At 38.1% G+C, this 7,188-nt stretch overlaps 1 pseudogene; it reads right to left on the reverse strand.

The window, feature by feature from the left end:
• Positions 1-988: 988 nt before the first annotated feature.
• LOC101444776 (olfactory receptor 11H7-like) lies at positions 989-1,935 on the reverse strand (annotated as a pseudogene).
• Between the last annotated feature and the right edge of the window lie 5,253 nt (positions 1,936-7,188).

Here is a 7,188-nt window from a genome sequence, read left to right on the forward strand (position 1 = left end):
GGTGAAGCTGTTTTTACACTTAGAAGGTCCCATTGCAACAGGAAACGATTGATAACAATGAGAACTCCATCCAGTGGGGAAGCCCTTGGTATTAATATGTCCTTGATAGATCCGCTGGACATTATAAAAAGTGTTAGGGGCTAAATTCTTCATTGGCAGCCTGGCCAGATGAGGGACCTCTGGGACGTGAGGGAGATTGACATTGTAGTGGAAGATGGTGATGTGATGAGGGTTTAGGAGGCCCAGCCCTTCAAACAGAATAGAACTACAGTTTACTACCAAATCTGCCATTCTTGGAACCTCTGTATGCCCTTCTCACTCTTATTTTTAATTAAAAAAAAAAAAGATTTATTTTACTTATTTATTTCTCTCACCCCCTTGTTGTTTGCACTTGCTGTGTATACTGTTCATCTGCCTTGTTTCTTTAGGAGGCACCAGGAACTGAACGTGGGACCTCTGATGTGGGAGGGAGGTACCTCATCCCTTGAGCCACCTCTGCTCCCTGCTTTGTTGTGTCTCACATTATGTTTTTCTTCATGTGTCTCTTGTTGTGTCATCTTCTTGTGTCAACTTGCTGCTTTCCAGTCATATCAGCTTGTTGTCTTCTTTATGAGGCACTGGGAAACTCTGCTCCCTGCTTTGTTGTGTCTCTCATTATGTTTTTTCTTCTTGCCTCTTGTTGTGTCAGCTTGCCACACCCATCTGTTGTGCCAGCTTGCTGTCTTCCTTAGGAGGCACTGTGAACCAAACCAGGGAACTCCTATGTGGTAGGCGGGAGCTCGATCACTTAAGCCACATCCACTTCCCTCACTCACACTCTTATGATACAGGTAATTATAAACAAACCAAAAATAAAATATAAAAATCCAACCATGGATAAAAAGAACTGTGATCATTATGAATAAAGTTGAGTCAGTTTTGATTGAAAGAAGGGATTATTTTCCCATTCATGGAAAAATATAGAGTAATTCATTTATAGACAACCTATTCATAAGTACTGAATAATTCTCACTCCACAAAGGACATGATGAAGAGCATATTTCATGTCCTTGTTGTGTAGGCTATAGATGAGGGGGTTTAAGCCTGGTGTCACTACAGAGTATATCAGTGTGATGATTTTCTGCATAGCAACTGAATTGCCAGATGTGGGGCTCACATACATCACCATGATGGCTCCATAGAACAGAGACACCACAACTAAGTGGGATCCACAGGTAGAGAAGGGCTTTCTCTGACCAGCTGATGAAGGTACTTGATGCACAGCTCTGAGCACCAGGATATAAGGCCCAAGGATATACAAAATGGTGAGAATGATGATAAAAGACCTCACAAAATGGAATACATGCTCTATGATGAGTGTGGAAGCACAGGGTGGGGTCATCAGTGGATCCACATCACACATGAAGTGATCAGTGATGTTGGGACTGCAGAAGGGTAGTTGGGAAATGAAAAAAATGGGAACTGAATGTCCAAGGAAACCAATGAGCCAACAAAGTGATACCAGAATTCCACAGAGCTGCCTAGTCATGATGAAGAAATAGTGCAGGGGGTGACAGATAGCTAGGCACCGATCGTATGCCATTACACAGAGGTAGAAGCATTCAGTTGTACCCAGGGAAAAGAAGTAGAACTGAGTGAAGCAGCCACAGAAGGAGATGGTCTTGGCTTTGGAAAGAAAATTGACCAGCATGTTGGGGACAGTGCAGGTCACATACAAGATCTCTAGGAAGGAGAAATTGGCCAAGAGCATGTACAATATATATAGGAATATGGAATCAGTGGTCCCACTTCACTGCACAAATGATGGCCATATTGCCAGTCAAAGTCAATATGTACACCAACAAAATCATTGAGAAAAGGATGACTGGCATTTTCCAGGGATGAGGAAAGCCCAACAAGACAAACTGTCACAGTAGATATCCCTGACTTATTCATGGCCCAGGACTGTGGAAAGAGAGATAGATAGATAATAACAATTTACTTTACTGTTGAGGTATCCTGAAGCTCTTCTTGAAACAGCAAGTTTGATTCATGAAGGCAAATGTATTGGATATTCTGAAACAAGTCTTGAACAAATCCTGCTCTATTCTGAACGAGTCCTTTGGCCCTGATTCTTTGTAATTATACAAGTCTAGTCTATTTGAGTTTTCTGTGGCAGTGTACAAAATTATTTAAATTTCATCTTCTTTTGATATAAAGAAATTTTGAAATAGAGTAAAATGATTTATCTTTTATGTAATTTTTCAGTAAAAGTTTTTCATATATAGTAAGTACTAGTGCTATTCATTTCAGAGTGTGAGACACATATGCCATCATTTTCTAAAAAATGCATGTTTGAGGTTTTTTGGTTTTTTTTTACAGGTTTGAATTATTTGTGCTTTCACATTATTTCAGGTTCTTTCTTTCTTGGAGCTGCTTATATTAGGAGAATTTATTTGTACCTATTTTTTTTTAGTGATAGAAGAAAATCAATAAGGTTATTCAGATTATAAAACTCTATGTATTTTGTTTTTATTTTTCATTTAAAGACATTTAAATTGTACTCCAACCAATTTACAACTTGACATTCTTTTGATTTTAGCAATTAATAAAGTGAATATTTTTCACTCCCCAAAGTCTGGTTATTAACATTGCATGCTAATTTATCATCCTTCATATACATTTAGAAAGCTGTATCATTAAAGATGAATATAACATATATGATGTATTGGGGAAGAAATTACAGTCACCAAGTGTTTCTGTTCTAAAACTCTTCTTACTGCAGCTGCTACAAGTTTCCCTTCAAATTCACTATTTGGAAAATTTTGCTTTAGTCCCCTTAAAATATAGTCTTCAAATGGACAAAATAGCAGAATACAAGAGAATCAAAGATGGTATTTTCAAAGAAACATTATTCATCCACATTCCAAAATTTGTCATTGAGCCCTTTACCATACCACAACCAAAGAAGAGATCTTTTTAAGAATCACATACAAGTCATAGAGAAGAGCACAATAGCTCTAACATAATGGAATCTCCAGAAAATTTGTAATAAGATGTTTTGATTGATATGAGAAGAATTTGCCTAAAAATGCTTTGTCATGGAAGTGGAGTATTTATTGAGTAGGTTTAATTTAATAGTTTCTGTAGTGAATAAAGACTATATAATAGTACTTTCTGACTGTAATAAAATTGAGTAAAACCTGCTTTTTGGAAAGGTTATATTAAATAAGATAAGTATGTGTATAATGATGCAGCTGTTGCAGTCTCACCAAATTAGTAATGCATAAAGTAAACTGAATCTATATATCTAGAAACAAATATAATCTTTCTACTGAGCTGATCATTTCAAAGCAGATTGTAGACTTGTGGACAGAAAACAAAGAAAAGAAGGAAATGGAATGATTGGATTGATCATTTAAAATTTTTGTTTAAAACTAAGGTGATTATGAAGAGGTAAAATAACCTGCATCAATGGTCATTGTTGTTTGAAATCATGAAAAAATTGTTCATGGTGGGACTCTACATATTCTCTGTCTTTCCAAGGAAGAGACTCCTCTTTTTAACAAGACTAGAAAATATGATATATAGGGTAACCCCTTATCCCTGAAACTAAAGAGTAGGAAGCAACTATGACTGTTCAGATTCACAGACTTGGACCCAAAATGCAGAAGACTAAGTTCCATATATTTGAGTTATAGTCTTCTCTGGTTGATATAAAAAAACTTTGCAGAAAAACTATTAGCCTTGGGAAAGCATGATAAATTAATTTCACAGATAATTTCAAACATAATTGTAGGAAGCATTTCCCAATATATTTACTACTAAACTATGTAAGATCTTAGTACTCAGGCAGACAGATTTGATTTCATCCTTTCTTATTTTTTTCCTGCTACTTCTAAAGGTGCAAACGAGTAATGAAATGAACAAAGAAGGGGAAATGGAGGGAGACGCCCCCTAAAGTCCCATTTTTCTCTTGGTTTCAGTCCAAGTGGGTAGAGCTAGTGTCATATTCTTTGGCTCAAAACTCTACAAGAGTCAGATGATTCCTGTGACCTTAGCCATTCCCTGAGAAGGGGAAAATCCATGAATGACTTTGGCACCATTTAGTGTACTTATTTTAGAGAATGTGAGTTCCATGGAGATTTAAACACACTGAGAGAGGGAAGCGGATTTGGCTCAACTGATAGAGCATCTGCCTACCACTTGAGAAGTCCAGGGTTCAAACCCAGGGCCTCCTGGTCATTGCCCACGCGCAGTGCTAATGCAAGGAGTGCTGTTCCACACAGGGGTGTCCCTTGTGTAGGGGAGCCCCACGAACAAGGAGTGCACCCCACAAGGAGAGCCACTCTGTGCAAAAAAATTGCAGCCTGCCCAGGAGTGGCGCTGCACACATGCAACAAAAAAGAGACACAGATTCCTGGTGCCACTGGCAAGAATGTAAGCGGACACAAAAGAACACACAGTGAATGGACACAGAAAACAGACAAGTGAGGGGGGAAGGGGAGAGAAATAAAATAAAAAATAAATCTTTAAAAAAACAGATTTTTTTTGGTTGTTTTCCTTGAGCTGAAAAGGGAAACCAATAATCTTTGATGCTCGAGATCTTAAGCATATTGAATGAACAAATGTACAAGTGAATAAGCCCATCTGTGGTGTATATCAACGGCAAAACTTATCAGAGACAGTGTTCTCCGACACACTATGAAGCTTCCCTAGGTCAGCCTGGAGAGAATCCTGAGAAGGATCATGGAGATCGTCGCTGGCTTCCTGGTCTCTAATGTGAAACCCTATGTGAGAACTCTGTGCATGGCTTATTTCACTTCCCTTGCATCCTGAGATTCTGGTAGCTTATTTTCCACAGAGTGTGTTGAAACTAGAATCTAGTCTTAATTTATGCTTCATTTTAGCCACTGTTGAAGATTACTGGGTCTCTCTTCACATGATCATGTAATTTTCCATGCTTTCCCTAGGGACCTTCTTACTTCTTGCTTAGGGGTTTTATTGACTTTTTGACAAAATAACCCCCGGAGATTATTAAAAATAATGGGCTACATTAGCTCTGGGAAGACCTCATAGCCCTTTTAAGCTTGCACTTCTCAAAAAGAGTATGTGGTTTTTGCCATGGGAGAGTTAAAAATGCCCAGTTAAATGTCTTCCTGAAGTATCAATTCTACTTAGAGAAGATAATTTTATATATGTCAGATATGTATATGCCATAGGGTAGAAAGTACAACTTTTAAAATAAAGCTTTGAATTTCAAAGAAATATTGCTTCCAAATGAATGTGTCAAATGAGCTTTGGTGAAAAGGTTTAAAAAACTGTGGTAGAGCATTTCATCATCTAGCACCTGGCAAGCCTATCCTGTTCACACTCATAATTTCATTCCCGGTATGCCAAAACTAGACGGGTCTATTCTCATTTTATGTTGATTGGTCTCTTAGCTGATGGCCTTCCTGTTTCAGCATGAGGTTTAGCCACAAACATGGAATTTGTACTAGGCATAATCTTTTTTGAATATTTTTCTAACTGGAACTTTGCCCCATAGTCTTCTGAGAGGCACATGTTACTCTGCGGCTGAAACAGAAACTGCTGTATATGAATAAAATATGTCTAGGGCATTGTTATTCTGTATTTCAAGTTGACTTGGAGAGAATGGAGCTCTGTATATTTCCTGACACATGTAGGAAAGAACTGTGTGAGAGGTCTCATGGACTACCGAAAAAGGGGGTTCTTTTTAAGAATGAATACATGGTTGCAGTCTGATGCATTTGCTTTTAGTTTCAGTTGGTTTTCATTGTCAGACACAGCTTAAAATCCTCCCTACCAAAATTAATTTCGCATATGTTTCTGTTCTGTGGAAGTGGACTATCATTAAAAAGGCAGACAGCAATTTTCATGTCTGGGAACATAGAAGTAATCTCTGTTTATATGTAGCATTTAGTTAGCAGCAACCTACAAGAATCAGATAGGTAGGACTCAGGAATTAGTAAAGCTTATCAATTTTTTATAACATTATATTAGTTGTAAATTATTATAGATTTTAAAATATTCCTAAGATATATGGAATATAGAACTCAGTCTGGGGCTAGTATACTTAAAGTGAATTTTCATTTTTGTCTGCAATTCATAAGTACTGTAAGTCTCCAAGGGATGGGTCAATACCCCATCAGAAGTAAAACTTTGCTTCAACTATCATGTTAAATCAGCAGTCTAGTAGAATTTTGCCACATGTATCACAATAATAATTAAGCTTCTTTTGAAGAACCAGTATGAGCCAAGCACTTGGGAGATTATTATTGATTTAGAAGATATAGGTTGCACCCACACATAGTTTATAATCCAAGGTATATTTCCATAGCCAGTTAGGAATCAGGGAAGCCGACTTGGCCCAGTGGTTAGGGTGTCTGTCTACCACATGGGAGGTCCGCGGTTCAAACCCTGGGCCTCCTTGACCCATGTGGAGCTGGCCCATGTGCAGTGCTGATGTGTACAGAGTGCCGTGCCACGCAGGGGTGTCCCCGCGTAGGGGAGCCCCATGCACAAGGAGTGCGCCCCGTAAGGAGAGCTGCCCAGCATGAAAGAAAGTTCAGCCTGCCCAAGAATGGCACCACACACACAGAGAGCTGACACAAGATGACGCAACAAAAAGAAACACAGATTCCCATGCCACTGACAACAACAGAAGCAGACAAAAGAAGAACATGCAGCAAATAGATACAGAGAACAGACAACGGGGGGGGGGGGGCAGGGAGGGAATAAAAATAAAATAAAATAAATAAATCTTACAAAAAAGAATCAGTAAAAGGTTGAATATAGTAGAATTGAGTATTAGGTTTTTTTTTTTTTTTTGAGGTACCAGGGAATGAACCTAGGATGTCATACATGGGAAGCAGGCACTCAAAGCCCTGAGCTACACCTACCTGCTTTTATGTTATTCTTTTCACTGCTGAATATTTTCCCTTGACAAATCTATTTTAGATTCCCCCATTCCCATGGACAAATTCAAATATGACTTATTAAGTTCTCTTCTCCTGGAGGTACCAGGATCATGTAAAAAGTTTCCACTGCAGTCAGCATCCAATTAAGTGTATATGAAAAATAAATTAATGTTCATTTATAGGGCTATATTCTTCCTAAATAACTTGCAGGACTAGAAAATACATAGAGGAATTCAGATATATACTTGTCTAGTTTTATGTTATCTAA

This window comes from Dasypus novemcinctus, chromosome 3 (genome assembly GCF_030445035.2).
Source record: "Dasypus novemcinctus isolate mDasNov1 chromosome 3, mDasNov1.1.hap2, whole genome shotgun sequence".
NCBI classification, from domain to species: Eukaryota; Metazoa; Chordata; class Mammalia; order Cingulata; family Dasypodidae; genus Dasypus; species Dasypus novemcinctus.